The following is an 18168-nucleotide window of genomic DNA, read 5'->3' on the forward strand; positions in this document are numbered from 1 at the left end:
AGACACAGAGTGTTTTGGTTTTTTTAAATATATTAAAATAACAGTATGTTTGCATGTTTGAAAGTACTTATGGATGAGTGAATGAATCCTGTAAGTCCTATTTATGCTTCCAGAGAGAAGGCACAGCCTTCAGAAGATTATTAGAGTCTCAATTTGAGGACTAATTCCCTAAAGAGACATGAAAAATTCAACTATGACTTCAAACATGACTGCCCTCAGGATGTATGTTGGTGGAGCATTAACTGAGGAGGTAAGCATTTGTGCTTTATTTTTGTCTTTTATGGTAATGAAATATTAATTTCTTTATGTAGAAAATTCATTTCAGAACCTTTAGTTATTCTGATTTCAGATATGCTTACAACTTTGTGGGGAGGGGGGAAGTCTTTAAAGTGAAACCTATCATGACATTGACCTAAAACTTTACACATTATACATATACAGATAGTTGTGGTAGCACCAATCAAAATTTGATGTTGCTTCCACCTTCTATTTTTGTAATTGACATTATATTCAATTTATGTTTTGTATCCACTTGCTACCACAACCAGAACAAAAAATCTGGCTGTACAACTGTGATTAGGGCAGTAGCCATATTCGTCTTGAGTGAACACACATATTGCTGCCAGTACTATTTCTGTAAGCACAGATTCCTAACCTGCAAATTATAGGGTTAACTGCAGAGCAATGATAGTTTGAGGTTCCCGGCCAGTGCCTCTTCCGTTCACCTTATCAACACCTAAAATCTCAGCATTGGTAAGGAAGCCCCTGGTATGAAATTCAAGATTCTTCCCAATGCAGGGGTCCTCTCCACCACCTTTTGGATATAGCTAGTTAGTATCTGCTTGCAAATATCTAAAGATAGTAGCTCATTCTTATAGAAACGTTTAGTTTCAGTATTTAAAAACAGTTCTGAATATTTCAAAATTGGTAATTTACATTAGCATATAATCTCTCCCCCTAAAATTCCCCTAGTTTGATTCTGTGAAGACAGACAGAATTAGAGTCCTTCAGCCATGACATATGAAGACACATACCAAATTCCCTTTACATCTTTCATTTTTTACAGGCTAAATACATGCCTTGCCCGCTATATCTGTTTTTCAGATGGCAAGGATCTCAGATCCTTTATCATCCTGTTACTTTCTCTTGATATTTACATTTCCTACTGAACTTCTCCACAACCAGATTTGGGTTTCATTTCCACAGCAAAAGAGACAAAAAGTAGACACCAAATAAAGCCTGAGAATGCCAACTCCAAGGAGATTCCAAGCTGTTTTGCCGAGAGCAAGTCTCATCACTTATAGTGTCCATGATCTCCAAAAGCAAAAAAGTAAATGTTAGGGTGAAAGACTAGAACTACACCAGGTAAAGGTGGAAGAATACTATTCTTGACCTCCATCTCTATTCCCATCCATTCTTATGTGGATGGCATTTCTCTCCCCTTAAGGATTACCTACCCAGACCCCACAACTTTTCTCAGACAATGAAAGTCCTTAAGTCACTCTTAGTTAACAAAAATGCTCTTCTTCCATAACTAAAATGACCAGTCTAAGACACTAGTTAAAACTAATTCATTTAAAGTTCATTTCATCGTTATCTTTGTCCTCCCTGTCAGCCCTGCTTTGAGCCCAAACTCCATGTTTGTGGGGAAGAGCTATGGTGCCCTACATTTCTGTTTACTGTTTTGTATTTCTCCTCACTCCTAGCTCCTATGCCTTGATTTCTGACCTTTCCAAATTTGTAGCAGAAAAGCCAAGAAGGGGAAAAAGGTATAGGGTACAAAAGAGCTTATTGGACTAGCACTGATATAACCTGGCCTTGGAGTCCTTTGGTCATGAAAGAGGTTTGATGCCTGACTGCTCAAGGATTTCCTCCCACACCTGCTGCCATTCTGAGGACAACCAGACCCCTCGGGGAGGTAGATGTCTCCATTGGCTGCTACTAGGCATGCCCCTTAGTCTTCATCTCCCAGTGCATCTTCAGTCTCTTTTTCCTGTGTCTGTCTTGTCTTCCAATAGGCTTCCTTTGGGAAAGTTTCTCCCACAAAGCCTATGGGGAACACTTACACATCTTTTCCTTCAGTAGAATCTGGGAGCATAGGCCATTCTCAAAGCAGTCCCTCTCCTTGCTGCCAAATCTTAGCCTTCCATGTTCTCTCATTTCCTCCTCCCCAGGAATAGTCACACCAGCATACACTGTGCTTAGGAGATAGGAGGGGATGTGGGTCAATAATTCTCTGAAGACTATCTCTGTTGACTTGAGGGGAGAGACCTACTCCTCACCCTTTCACAAGACCCTGCAAACCCCTCCATAAACTCTTACCCTCTATGCCCAGCTCCTCCTTCAGGTTCTGCAGTCACTTTGATTGAAAGGATGGTGGTCATGTCTGGGTGGCATGTCTGAGTTCCTAGACACCTCTTTTGCAAGTTTGTTTGTTTGAGCTAGTATCATATGTTGCAGTGGAAGTAACTGGGTCCCGAGATGGAACAGGGACAGCCAGAGTCCTGATGTACTTCCCTGCTACACTTACAAACTGCAAATAATCAGCAGTGAAGCTGCAAAACATTGTTCTTATTTTAAATATATTAAACAAGTGTCCAAATGAAGACCTTAAAAACAAAAAAGCTTCAAATCATAACATTTAGTAAAACAATGGTAATAAATACAAGTGATTTATAGAACCTGCCATCAGTCAACAAAATTTTTCTCCTAAAATGATCACTTAAGTGTCTCAAGAAATCAAATTATCAAAACATTATCAAAAGCTTGAAAGCAATAGTATTGATGGGTTGCTTTCCTAAAGAGAGGAAAATGGCAAAATCTGCAAAATGGTTAGCTAAAATGTTCCTCAAAATGCAATGCAAAAATGTCCTTGCAAGAACTGAAGAAAACAATAAGTCTTTAAATGTATTCCTTTCACTGATTTTTTTTTTTTTTTTTTTTTTTTTTTTTTTTTGGAAAATAGAAACTAAGGATTCATACAATCTGGTTTCCAAACCAGATTCAGATCAGGGGAGAGATATTTTGTTGAAATGCAATTGAGGATCCCAAAGCAAAATAGAATTTAAATGGCAAAGTATATTCAGTGTGGGAGGGCCTGCCAGGTCTCACTTAACATCTTCATTAATGGTCCAGACCAGAGAAATAAACAGCAAGTTAATTAAACCTACAGGTAGTCTTAAATCAGTATGAGGGGCAAATACTGGTGAGAGATAATAAGGAGGCTTTAGAGGTTACAAACAGAGCAGCAAATAAAAAAAGAATTTAAGAAAGCGCATATATTTAATAGAATAAGGCCCCTGGAAAACAGGACGGCTTAAACCATATTCAACTGATTATGCAAACAATTAAATAAATCCTAGATTCACTGCCTCAGGAAAATAATCACCAACCTTATTTGGCATTCCCACTCAGAGATATAAAAGAATAGATAGGGGGAGAAAAACTTTATAGAAAGGTACCTCAATTCTGGAAAAAAAAAAACCTATTTATGTCTAAATGTAATATAAGAATTCAAAACACGGATGCTTCATTGATATAATTTGAGAACCCATGATACAACTTAAATAGAGAAGAAATTAATATTACCATTTGAATGTAATAATTATTTTATTGGTCTACAGAGTAGAAAAATTAAGATTTTGAAGGATATAATTTGTTTATAAATAAACTATCTTGTTAATGCTTAACAATTATTCAAAACAAAGCAAATGAGTCACAATAAACGTGAAATAAAGCCGGGTGTAGTCCAAACTCCATGTACTTGTTGAGCTTTCTCTCTTTACAGCCTTATTTGTGTGATCCTTACAACAACCTCCAGGCTTGGCTCTGCCTGTGGCCTTGTGCTTGCTCTTCCCTCTCCCTACGACACTCCACCTCTCAGACCTTCCCCTAGCTGGTGTCAGGTGAGATGTTCCCTCCTCAGAGAGCCTTTTCTGACCATCACACTTAAAGCTGATCTTCTACCAAGTCAGTATCGCATTTTCACCTTGCTTAAGTTTCTTGGCAGGACATACCGCTTTTTAAAACTATCCTATGAGCAGTTCATTATTTGCTTGCTTACTTTCTATCTCCCCTTTTCCTCCCCTTGAATATAAACCCTGTGATGGCAATCTCTTCGTATCCTTCACTACTGTGCCCTCAAAAATAGCTCCTTCCATATATGATCACTGAATAAATGAACATATATAACCAGGCTGATAGGTCATAGATTGCAAAAATATTACCAAGAGTAGAAGAAGTGGATGCAACATAGAAAATGGTGGTAGATGATATGATTATCCATGTGTCCCAGCAAGGAGTCTGAATTTAGATTAAAGTTTTAAAGAGGCAGATGCATTAAAACAAATTCTTCAGCATGGTTAAATTGCCAACTCTATAATGATGCATTTGGTGATATTAGGCCTCAAATAATGAAATTTTGAGGATCACTCATCTGATAGCATCAAACCAGTGTGTATATTTACTCATGAAAATTCATATGAAGTTAACTACCATGTAGTGACTTCCAGTTTTCTTTTTTTTTCCAACAGAGTGGAATTAATGTGTGCAACCTAATGAAATATGCTGCAATTAAAGAACTACTATGCATAGTAATATCTCTGCATGTATATGTTTCAAATAAAGTAGAGTCTGTGGTGACATTTCAGGAAAGGAAAGAATGAAAAACAAAATTAAATTGCTATTAGACTTCAAATTATAGCTAGGCACTTGAACGCAAAGTCAATCTATGAAAAGCTGATTGTTTAACATGCCCCACCCATCCTAAAACATTATAATATGGATGTAGGTTTGTTGTATATTCATTAGGAAATATAACTTGGTCCATAAACCAAGAAATGTAAAAGCACTTTCATTTATAACAGAAAATCACCCACACAAAGGTTTTTAACTTACTCTAGAAGAGTATTTTCCCTTTTGAGGAGGAATTTTGGAGCCTTAGAAGAGAGTACTAATTCCTGCTGCAGCAAGAGTCCCTGTGACCCTACGATGTGACTAGAGTAGTCAACCTCAAATCAAATGAAGTAGATTAAATAACCAACCCCTGGCTTTCAGCCTCAAAGGGATTTGGAAATTAATCAACACAGTTAAAGAGCATTTTGGAACAAATACTGGAGGAAAATAATAATAATTCAAATGCATTTTTCTTGACCACTGGTGTAAAACAATTTAACTCTGAAAATAATATCACACCTGCCTCTCTCTTCACTGTTTTTCTTCCTTACTGTCAGAATAAGTTCCATATTAGGGTATCCATCCAGGATGATCAATTGTCCCATCATCTATTTTTTTTTTAAGTTTATTTATTTATTTTGAGAGAGAGTGAGAGACAGAGAGATAAAGAGTGGGGGAGTGGCAGAGAGAAGGAAAGAGAGAATTGCAAGCAGGCTCTGCACTAACAGCTTGACTTGGGTCTTGAATCCACAAACCGTGAGATCATGACCTGAGTCGATATCAAGAATCGGACGCTTAACCAACAGCCACCCAGGCACACCCCCTCCCCATCACCTAATTCTAACATATCTAAGTGAAATGAACCTCTGAAAGAATGAACTAGTTTTTGCTGCTGAACCCTCAAGATTGAGTGAGGCAGCAAGAGTCATTGATTTGGGGGCATGAGGGTTGGTCTGGGGAATAGGAAACCACATAGAAATAGCCAACATTATTTTCCCATTTCCTGGTATGGTCAAAAACTTCTCTAGTCTTCCCCATGGAGTTCAGAGAAGGTTTCCCTCATTTCCCTGTACTTTCTCCCAAGATGCATAAAGCTTCTACCTATGGTACCCAACTCCAGTATTGTATTTTATCAAGGGGCTACTTTGAGACAATGGCAAGTATCTATTTTCATGATAACTGTGAGGATTTAGGAAAGTTAAGGTACATGTATATTCAGAAAGACATGCATATGAACTTAATGAATACACATGAAAAACTGATTCATCCAAGAGATTTTCCTCTTGTTTCTTTCAATCTTTGTTTTATTTAAAGTGGAAAAAATCATCAAAGAAAACTATAAGTTCTACAACATGATATAAAAACTTTATGTTGTAACACATTTATTATGTCTAAAAAAAAAACCCAAACCTCATAGCCAACCCCCAAAAATGTATGGAGTTACAAATGTTGAATGACAGTTAGGTGTTTGCTAAAAACAAAGATGTTTCTTGTAATGAGTATCAATGTTACCCAGAATAATATGGTTAAGTTACTTATGTTCCTATGCTTACCTTCTTTCGAATGATGCAATTTTAAAAGTTTCACTGTCATCTCTTTTTAGTATTAGGAAGAAAAAGTCTGTAATACATTTTCATATAAAAGACAGGAATAAAAACTATAAAAATCACCATGAAATAAACTAAAACTGACTAGCTGGCTTTCACTTTTTAAACTGTACCTTCAACAAAAACAAATATCAAGTAAAATTGCAAGCATCTTTCAAAGGTTAGTCATCAGTGTTGAAGACAACAATCAGCTTGTCATAATTAACTTTATAACTAGGAAAGGCGAACACTAGAGACAATACGATGTCCGCATCTACAGCTTAAAAGATAAAACTCAAGTGGATGAAAATTGAACATGGGCCAACCTGCATTATTCTATTCACCTTGTATAAATCAAGTACGCAGAATGCCTGTACATCAGCAGTGTTGTGTATTAGTTCTGTTTTATTGGACTGAATGCATTATTTCATGAAGTGAACTTTCTCAAAAAATAGCAAGTATAAAGAGATGTGAATTATATATGTGCTTCAGCACAATATACTATTGACTTTAAGTTTAATGCTGTTCCTGCAAATATTACTAACCTGCATCCCAGCCCTTTGATCTAATACTTGTCAGTCAGGAATGTGACACTGAGAAAATTATTCCAGCAAGCAAGCCTAGATGCTTTCTACTTTTAACTTCTGTCTCTCACTGAAGTTTTCCCATTGCCTTGCCTACAGAGCCCTACTTGCTATGGCTTCCAATAATTACACCTCAATTTTTTGAGCTCAAAAATAAAGGATTTCAGGTGAGAACTTTATCTGTAAGAGCCTTGTATTCACCATGGAGAAACTTAAAAAAAAAATAGACATAAGATGGCACGATATAAAGGTGACAAAATCCTTCAGCTGAGTTCAAAATAAAGTATGTAAATAGCTCTGTAACACCCCACAATTTCTACAAATATGAAATACAAAAGGGAAAACAAGAATAAAATAACCACAGGTTCAATGAAGATAGACCATGCAGCCCTGGAGTGAGGAGGGAGGAGGTGGATGGGGAGAGGAATCCGATTCAACTTTTTTTTCCCCACAATTCAGGAATAGTTCTCTTGACCACGTATTTATTAAAACTCCTTACCCAGTCTGCTTATAAACAATTTGAGAACTCATACACTACAATATTCATAGCCATGTTCAAGAAGTGACCTTCTGAGCTGACTTTATTATGAGCTATAAAAAGTGCTAGCTAATAAAACACAAGGGCATTTAGTTGATTTCCAAGACTTTACTTTCTAGGCTTCTCACCCCCTTCACAAAAGCTCTCCCACTAATGATCAGAGCTGTTTTGTGAACCACCCTTGACAATACAGAAACCCAAAAGCAAAGGCAGCAAAAATACATCCCACTGAATCCTAAAGACATTATTCAACCTGAATTCTAATGCGAGACTTACAAATTGTGCCACTAAGCATCTCTATTGTGCCTTACTTGTTGTTCAATTATGTTCATGCAGGTTTTTGTGTGTGTGTGTGTGGTTTTACCCTTGGGTTTGTACTCTGCAAAAGCTCATAAAATTCTTGAAATTAGCTATACCTGTAATCTTATAATATTCCCCAGACTGTGAATGAAATTGTACTTATTCACTTAAAATTAATATCCTTTTCTTGATTCTCCGTGGAATTCTGACAAAACATGGAATTTAATGCTCACGTACCTAGCTGTTTTAATGCAACAGTCATGGCTATCTATCGCCTAACTGTGGCAAAGCAAGATTAGAAAACGTCCTACTGCTCACAGCGTGAACCTGTACGCAGGTCATTTTAGCAGGAAGAGAAACTGAACAATTCACAAGCTTTTCAAGAATTCAAAACAGGAATAAAAAGAAAAAAGGGGAGGAAGAAACCTTTCCAATCCTATGAAAATAAAATCCATTTATTTTATTCTTAAGTTTGATTATACATATCTTTGAGGTTGTCCTATTTTGGAACCAACTACTGACTCAAGTACTCAGACTGCATGTTTACTAACTGAAGTCATGTCATGTGGGAACGCAGTGCTGCCATTTCTCGAGGAAAGCCAAAATAGCTAGAATTTTTTTTTTTAATATGAAACTTCTAACATTAAAATTCTCTTTACATTTGGCTTAAATGAAAGCTAGCCTCAGTTGCATTATTAAACTGGAAAACAAATAGTCTCTGGTACTTGTGATGAATGTTTATAGACAGAAAAGATCTTGCATCCTGGCCATAAGCACGATTGAGTAGAATTTTGCCCTTTGATTGGGTCTCAGTCTTCCTACCTTCAAAGTGAAGCTTTTACTAGACTCTGGGCCAGCCACTTGAAAGACCTGGAAACCACATGTTCTCAAGTCCCATTCCAGTTCTGCAGAATCAAAATTGCCAGAAGTAATACTTTAAGGAAGCTCCTTAAGCAAGGCCGGGAAGTGGTTAGGCAGACTTCGAGATGAACGTGGATTAAAGCCCTTCAACTCTAAGGAACAATAACATTGTAAGGAACATCTGCAGAAAGTTACTTCCTGGCCAACAGGAATGAGGGTGGGGGAGGAGTGGTCAATAAAGTGTGTCTGGCAGGCATCAACACTGTTTAAACATAGGATAAGGTTGCCACCAATTTGTGCAGAGAATCTTCCTTCCCTTCTCAGGAGTCTCCTATCCCCTGCTGGTACTACCCAGAATTTTTCACTTCCCTGCTATGTTCCTGTTACTATAGAGACAGAAGTCAGCAAAAGCAGCAATGGTGCAAACACCAGAGCTGGCTCCTGAGAGTGAGGAAAGAAGGAGAAAGGTCAGAACAAAGAGGCCAGCAAATGGGAGTTAAGAGGAAAACAACAAATCCTCATAGGGCAGAGTCCATAAACACATATGTCTACAGGGGCTAAGCAAGTAATAAAAATGAAGCCGGGTAAATGGAAAAAAGGGTGTGGGACAGGAGCATGTGACCCATCTAAGAGGGTTACCAGTCAATTGCATTTATGTGGGAATAACAGCCCGGGGCTGCCATATCTACCCATTTTATCAAGAAAAACCAGAAATCTCAATTTTATCTGAAATTCTTAATATTTAAGTTTTTATAAATAATTAAGATAATTTTTAAAATCCACCAGCCAAACTCACCCTTGGCCTGCATCACTACCCAAGGAGATATGTGAACTGTGAGAAGGCAACCAGTGGAGAAGGAAAGAGCCCAGGAAGGAAAAATATGATGTACAACAGCTGAAAAGGAATTACCCAACAAAGGACCAGGGGATTTTAAAGATTAGCCAGGATGTTTGATCGACTCCTGACAATTGGAGATTTGACATGTTTGTTTTTAAGAAGTCACTAACTCTTTTTGCCCGAATCAGAGGAACATCCATGTGGCTGTTAGTCATTCTGAACTTGGTAAGGACCTGAAGCACAGGCTGAAGGGTAGGTCCCAGGTATCAGTGACTGAGGTATTTAGCAAGGTCCAGCAGGACTCTAACAGCACCCACTGCACCTTCCTTATAAGTGGGAACTATTATGTGACCAAATTATATGCTTCATTTTTTTTCACCTGTGGAAGATGGTTGTGAAGATAATAAAGTAACATTCACTGAGTACCAAGTGTTGAGTCTGCAAGGGTTGTGAGCAGTGGATAAATGTCAGCCATTATGAACATCTCAATCATCCCTGACAAGTCCAGGAGGAAGGAATTAATGTAATCTTGATTTTAGAGATGAGGAAAGAGATTTAGAGAGATTACTAAATGACTTGCCCATGTACCTAGGAAGCAGTGAATCAGGTTTGGAGGCTTCTAATCACTAGTCTACACTACGAGCACCAAGTGTAGAATGCAGTAGAGAAAGGGCTAGCGTCCAACACACTGGAGTAGGTAAGCTACTTCTCTTCTACTCTTCCAAAATGTTTCAGATAAACCAAAACATTGATTATAGTGTATCTACTGACTCACTGGAGCACAAAAGAGACTGTTTAAAAATTCTAGTAGCTCTTTATTATATTTTATGAAGAAAATGATATCCTTGCTGTATTTATGACTGTTAGAATTCGCAAGGCCAAGGGTCTGTACTATTAGATGGGAAATCAGGGAAGAACAAAGTATTTCAGTTCAGCATCCTACACTTGGAAGTGACAATGCAACAAAGAGATGTATTCATTGGGGAGCTCATCCTATGATTGCAAATATAAGCCATACAATTAAAATGACCTGGCTGGCTTGGGTACAAAGACTAAAATGAAACACAACTCTGCTTAACTGATGAAATTAGACTGCTGAGTTACAATTTTTCATGTCCTGCTATTTAAAAAATCAAGTAATATTTTTCAAAGCTTCGACGGTAACATGGAAAAACCCAATACAATGCAAACAGAGATTCAAAGAATTTTAGACCTGAAAGGGTCCTTATAAATAATTTCATATAATTCTTTCATCTAGTAAGTTAGGAAATTTAGATCTAGAAAGTATGACAATATAAGTCTCAAATCACATTGCCTCATTGGTTGTAGAACTTAGACAGCTTGGGAGAGATGCTATTGACTAACTCATAGATAAGATCAACTTAGAGTCTTCTGTTACTTTAATAAGGGGGCCCGCTAAATTTGATTTCATTTGCTAAGGAAAAAAAATACATGAAAGAAAAAGTTAATAAATATGATGACTTCCTACATGTACTTGCTATTTATACATTTATATTATTTGACAGATATAATATATTGAGTTCTCAGACATAAGAAAAATGAAACATCTGCCTACAGAAGTTGGCAAAAGAAATTTAGAAAAGAAACAATAGCAAAACACATGAAACCAAAGGGATACATTTTTTCACTTAGATTGGCAAAGAGTAAAAACATGATAAAAACATTTTTGGTGAAGACACAGGTCAATTGACACAAAACAGACTGTTGATAATTCTGTGGAGAGAATTTTCACAATGTGTTTCAAAATATATAATGTGTGTGCATACCCTCAGATTGATTAGGTCTAATACTAGGGATTTATTTTTAAGAAAACAATTTGAGAGTTTATCAAAAGTATGTGAACAAGGATTTTCATTTTAATGTGTCTCATAAAAAATTAGAAACAACTGAAATGTCATATTAGTAAAATAAGTTATAGTATATTTAGCTTATGACATTATTATACCAGCATATTGCTCTGTATTCATGGGCATGATGGTTAAGTTCTTATAACTGAGAGGGCAAAAAAAAAAGTTTAAAATATAAATACATGATGCCTTTTATGTAAAATTTTACAGATATGAATAACAAGATGTCTGGGACAATATGTACCAATTAATATTGATAATTTTTGGATATAAGATTTTGAATGATTTGTATATTCTTCTCTATATCTTACTGAATTATTTAAGTCAAATTTAAATGACGACGCATTATAGTCAGGAAAGAAAAAAACAATATAGTTTGATTTTGATTTTTTCTAAAGTAAAAGTACTTAAAACACACACACACGCGCGCGCGCGCATACACACACGCAAAACAAAAAGGGGCATAAGATGATCTATACCATTACCATAGACTTTCCAAGTAACTTCTAACATTTACCATTTTTGAAAAAGCAAGCAGAATTATCTGTGATCCTAACAAAATTCTGCATCTAAAGTAAATGCTAATAGAGACCTAAGTACCTCCAGGACTTTACAGAGAGGATATTTGAATTCAAATAGAGATTTTATTACTATCTAGCTAGGTAAACCAGACTCAGCCAGTGAACATTCCCTAGACCTCATTTTCTAAAACATTAAATGAAAAATGTGAACCTGATGACCCCTGAAGGTATTTATACCAATAATAATAATAATAATAATAATAATAATAATAATCCCAAAACTTGAAAATACAAAATAATTTCTTAGTAGTAATTCATATCCCCTGAAAACGTCCCCCAACCCCTGTCTGAATGCAACTCTCGATTATAGAAGATAAAGTCATATTTCAAAGTTCTTAAGTGGAGCTATGGACATTATTTGAAATTCTTCCAGAAGTCCTTGAAGAGACCCTTAAGAACTAAACAACATATAAACTCCTACTTGGGTGGTCTCATGCCAATGATAAAGATTAAAAAGTGATATCTGTTCTTCTGCTTCCTGAGGGCTTTACTAGGATCCTAGATATAATCACACTGTCACAAAAATGTTGACTAATCTAAAAAAACCAGCAATGGGTTCTGCTTCAAGTAGCTCATTCACTATGTTACTGCCATTCTCCAAAAAAATCTCGTTTAGAACTGATGAGAACAGAGCTTGCACTTTAAGCTTGAAGATCACTTGGTGTAGGGTTTTCCTGAAAGTGGAAGCTTTTCGCCTACACACATTTGTAGGGCAAAAGACACACATTTCAGGATACCCACATATCTTGTTTCAAACACAGCACTCAGGTCCTACCTCCAAAAGTCTATATAGTAAGCATTGGGAATCGGAAGAAAATGACCTAACATCTGTGTATAATAATGACCCTACCTGCTTTTGGAGGGCCAGGAAGTGTGTGGCATTGAAGAGAGTAGATTTAATATTGAAAGAGATCAGAAGTCATAAATTCATTAGCATACTTTTGGCCACAGAGATCATGGTAACAGTTATAATAAAATTGCAAGTACAAGAGTGATGATAAACAGTAACTGACATTCAGCTTCAGAGTCAGAAACACAAGAGAGCACAGCAGAAACTGGATACCTGAGGAATACATGTTGGCTAAAGGGGAAAGCTTCAAGTTGACACTGAAGATTATCTATCATCAGGTGGAAATGCCAGCCTTGTGTTGTCCACAGGTTTTTTTTTTCTTTCCTTTTCTTTTCTTTTCTTTTCTTTTCTTTTCTTTTCTTTTCTTTTCTTTTTTCTTTTCTTTTCTTTTCTTTTTTTCATGAGAAGCTGCAAATGTAATTGTTCTGAACAAGTCTAATTGATTCTTACATGCCAACAACCAATTTTTAAATACTATACAGACCAACACTGCATTGGAAAAAAATAAAACAGTGTTGTGGGTGAGATTTGGCCTGTGGGCTACTACCAGAGAATAACCACTCAGATAAAGAATACACAATCTGGTGGGAAATTATATTCAAAACAGCAACAAAAGTAAAGTATCTTCAAATAAATACATATATATACATACATATACATATATATATATATATATATATATATATATATATATATATCTCAACTTGTTTGGTTGGCTTCATGGGCAAGATGACAGTGGAGAAAAAGAAGGAAAAATAGGATAAGGATGAAACTAATTTAGAGGAAAAGGTAAACATAACTAAAGGTTATGAAAGCCTTTGCCTTTTTTATTATTGTTTTAATATAAAGATTCAACTGAGCTGAAGGATTATCTTTTTTTTTTTTTTTTTTCAACGTTTATTTATTTTTGGGACAGAGAGAGACAGAGCATGAACGGGGAAGGGGCAGAGAGAGAGGGAGACACAGAATCGGAAACAGTCTCCAGGCTCTGAGCCATCAGTCCAGAGCCTGACGCGGGGCTCTAACTCCCGGACCGCGAGATCGTGACCTGGCTGAAGTCGGACGCTTAACCGACTGCGCCACCCAGGCGCCCCTAGCTAAAGGATTATCTTACAGCCAGTACTGTTCTCGGTATTTTATCGATGTTTTCATATTTAATTCTAATGATAATGTGGTAACAATACTATTCTTCCTTTATAGATGTGGAAATGAGGATAGCAGACATTAATCAATCTATAATTCCACAGCACATAGCTGCAATTGAAGCCCATTAATGTCTGACTACAAAACCAAATTTTCTACCAGGACTCTTAATGTGACTAAGGAACTTAGCTGCCAATTTCATTCAAGTTTAATTAGTTTATAACTAATGTTTTTAAAAATGAAACTGAATTCAGTTATTAAAAAAACTTTTAAGTATGTGATGAGCAAAGTGGGTTTGGCAATCTACATTTTTAACCATAAACTTTATAAACAGCAAATATAAGTCAAGTATTTCTGATGAACATTTGCCATCAGAATCAAGATATACTCTAAGTGGAAAATAGAACTGGACATAGGATGTAAAAAGGAATTTGACATATTTTTTAATTTTTGTATTGACTACATATTGCAATGGGGATACCTTGGACATACAGGGTTAAACAAATATATTATTAAAATTAACTTTATCTGGTTTGTTTTGTTTTGTTTTAGCTTGTTTATAATGTGGCCACTAGAATATATGTGGCTTATATTATAATTCTGTTGGACTGCACAGACCAAATCAATGTTTCTCAACCTTGGCTGTATATTAGAATCCACTATAAGCTGGATATGAATATCAATGTCCAGTCTGATTGGATTAGTTTAGAGTGGGACCTGAGCACTCACATTTTTAAACATGCCCAGTGCTTCTAATGTGCCTCCAGGATTGAGGTGCCATGGTGAAGTGATCAAACTTCACTGTGTAGATCGGGGCGGTGGTGGGGGCCGGGGGAGGAGAGGCTGAAAGCTTTTCAAAGAGGAAGTAGTGGAATGATTTCAGCTATTATAGAAAGGTGAATCTGGGAGTCCTGGATGGAAGAGTGTATGCATGGATGTCCCTGCATGGTATAGTCCCTTACCTGTCAGCCTCATCTTCACCATTGTCCCTCTGGCTCACTAGCATCCAGTCACAATGATTTCTTACAGCCCCTTGAAATAGCCACACTAGTACCACCTTACAATTGTTATATTTGCTGTTGCCTCTGCCTACAAAGCTCATAGCACAGATCCTTATGTGGATAGCTCTGGTCTGTTGCCCATGTTTTCCTGCCCAAACCTGACTCTATAATATCCAGTAGTCTGGCCAGCCCTGACGCTTACTCTCACTCCCATCTCTGTTTTATTTTCTTCATGACTCCTGACACCTTCTGACAACCTCTTGTTTATTATTTACCTTAGGTATCTCCCACTAGAATGGGAGCTCCAGAAGAGACTTGTGTCTTTGAGCCACTCTCCCATCCAGCAAATAGGGGGACCTCAGTAACTATTCAATGAATAAAAGAATGCACATATAGTATTTAACAACAAATTATAACCATGGAGGCTTAATTTTCAAGTAGTCTACCAAGTTTTTAAGATACCTTTTTTCAAAATCTTACCGCTAATGACTAAAACTGAGGGGAAATAATTAGAATACTGATTAATATTCAGTTCTGGTAAATCTCTGTTCTTAAGGCTAATTTGATTGCTGGTTCATTTATTTGAATAACCTATTACCTCAGTTAGAAATGTGGATATATTAAAGTTTAAATTAAATGTGCTTTCCTTGAGTGAAATGCAGGACTTGTGATTTTTTTTTTTAAGTTCCAATACATAAATATGTATTTGTTTGCTAACGGTATTTCCCATTAGCAAGCCTTCATGAGTAATTTGCTTTTAGAATTGTTGACCAGAGGATAATTCACTAAGGGAATTATGTTTTCCATCCCAAAAGAAGAACAGAAAAATGCAGCTAAAGCTACACTTGTAGACATATGCTAATATGTGGCTCATTTGCTTCCTGATAATAATTTGAAGACCTCTGTGTTGCAATTTCTATTTTGGACGTATAAGGTGCATTCTCATTCTCTTGGGGTGCATAACAGTGAAAAGATAACAGTGGGTGGCTTTCAAAAGAGACTTTTTTAATTCATTAACTCTGATTCTATTGTCATTCTGGTCAACAGTGTAAGAGTAAATAGCCATCCTATAGGGATATAGGGGGAAAATAACATTTTTATTGGATGCATGTTACCTTTAAAAATCATCTACACTTTTACACTCACACAGTCAGTTCATAGTACTAATATCACATCTAATTTCTCTGAATCTCAAGAGATATTCAAAGAACGCTGTGATGGTTTGTGTTCACAAAAACCAATAAAAGAATTACATTCATCCAGGTATGTGCCTTTCTCATCTGTGACAGGTATATGTGAGTAATACTCTTCACATATATAACCAAGCATAAATCAAAATATTACTAATGTAAGTTAATACCCTCCATTTCATTTTAACTACTTCAGAATGCCATGCATTAAAACACAGTAAGCTGAAAATTGCTAATAAAGTTTAGTTGCAAGGCGGTGTAAGAATTCCTGTCATTGTCCTTGGATTGAACCCAGTAGTGAAGAATGTTAGAATTATTATTACTCATCTATCAGTGGCCAGAGTCTCAGAGGCTAAAATTCTCTGAAGGGAGATGGAACATTAAAGAGGGCCGGTATGTAGAAAGTCTTAGAGGATGTGATAAGTATATCATAATTCCAAGGAAAATGCTTTCCTGTGGCTACATGATGTCTTGGAATAGTATCAACAAATATTAAAGTAAACAGATTTGTACTTTTGTCTTTACTAATTTAATGCACTTTTGAACCTTCATTAAAAACCTTCATACTGAAATGAACAAAATATATTAATACTCCAAATGCCTATGTAGCCACTAGAATGAGGATTCCAAAGCCAAAGCCCTCCAGGAGAGTCATGTAAATTAGGGAAGAGGGGACAGAAGAGAACAATGAGTAATGGAAGGATTGTGGCTACTGGATGGTACATGTCTCAGGTGACGGGAGAAGGTAAGTATTCAGCCTGTTATTGCCACCAAGGTCCAGTTTTACCAAATCTCCTAATTTTTCAGAAGACTTTGAGAATTTACATTTTTATCTTTCAAATTTTAGAAGCGACTAATACCCACTTTCATAAAGACACAATGTGAATTGAATAGCCAGATTTCTCAAATAAATCTACAAGACATTCAGTCTTTTTGAATTCCAGATAGACAATGAATCTTTTGGCATAAAAATGTCCTGAGGATCACGAGGCATACTTATACCAAAAATGATTGGTTGTTTACTCTAATATTCAAATTTACTGTGCATCCTCTATTGTGTCTGGCAATCACATGTGTGAAGCAAATTTGCAAGACAGATTCATCACTTGGGCCGCACCAAAGTTGCAAAATAAATCCTGCCTTGTTGAAAGGCAATGGCCACTTCATTTGGGTATTCAATTCAAACCACCTCGTTGGAGTCTGTTCTTCAATTGCTGTGTTTCTGTTTCTTTGGGGTCTTATTTTAACAAATGGGTATCAAGCTTCCTCAAATGCAAGGAACTCCCCTTCATTCTGAAAATAGATCCACAGAGTTAAGTACACTAAGTACGTGCTATGTATCAGGTCTTGTTCTAAGTGCTTTATACACATTAAGTTACTTCACTCTCTCGTTTCTATGAATTGTTGGTACTCTGATTATTCTCGTTTTCCAGATGAACTACTGTGCCTCAGTACACAGAACTACTGTGCAAGTATCTTGCACAGGGTAATGAAGCTAGTAGATGGCAGAATCAGAATTCTAATCCAGATGTTCTGGCCCTAGAGCCTGAGTATCTACACCATAATCTTTCAAGAAAAAAAAAATCAATGGACAGGAACCTCTCAAAGATAGGCAACTCTAGGAAAAATAACCATCAGCTTAATAGAAAGCTGAGCCAGAGAAATTTGATTCAGGTGTATATTCATGAACAAAGATTTCCCAGACCCCAAAGAGCAACATATGGTATAATCTGTGCTGCCATTTGTATGTGAAGACAAAAAAAAATGTTCTTTCTTTCAAAAAAATTACTTTTTTTTAAAAAAAGTAGAACAACATGAAGGTGAGACTATAGCCTCACAGTCAGAGGAGTAAAGTATGGCACTGGCTTTATGAGTCGTTCTGTGAATTTTATGTTCTGTGCATTCCACAAAGTAACGGGAAATTAAATTAACACAGTTCTTTATAGCATTTTAAATTTTTACCACAATTAATTTCCTGTACTACTGTATTTTCATTCTGCAGCAATCATTTGAGTAAATTTAACTGAGAGATATAATCCCTTCCCCCAAATCAAAGAAAAAGTCATTCTTTCCTGACTCCCACATGAAAATTCACCTGCCTACCTTATTTTATGTGAAAGGTTATGGGGCATGGGCCACTTTTGCACTTTAAAG

General features: G+C 36.4%; 1 protein-coding gene and 1 long non-coding RNA gene across 15 annotated transcripts in view; one reads left to right on the top strand and one right to left on the bottom strand.

The window, feature by feature from the left end:
* TENM2 (teneurin transmembrane protein 2) overlaps positions 1 to 18168 on the bottom strand; it is a 1977527-nt gene that overhangs the window by 1185629 nt on the left and 773730 nt on the right. The window lies entirely within an intron of this gene.
* LOC123611051 lies at positions 14 to 9804 on the top strand. Its single transcript, XR_006718396.1, has 2 exons — positions 14 to 250; positions 9330 to 9804. It is a non-coding gene; the product is annotated as an uncharacterized LOC123611051 (long non-coding RNA).

Source organism: Leopardus geoffroyi, chromosome A1 (assembly GCF_018350155.1).
Source record: "Leopardus geoffroyi isolate Oge1 chromosome A1, O.geoffroyi_Oge1_pat1.0, whole genome shotgun sequence".
NCBI lineage: Eukaryota > Metazoa > Chordata > Mammalia > Carnivora > Felidae > Leopardus > Leopardus geoffroyi.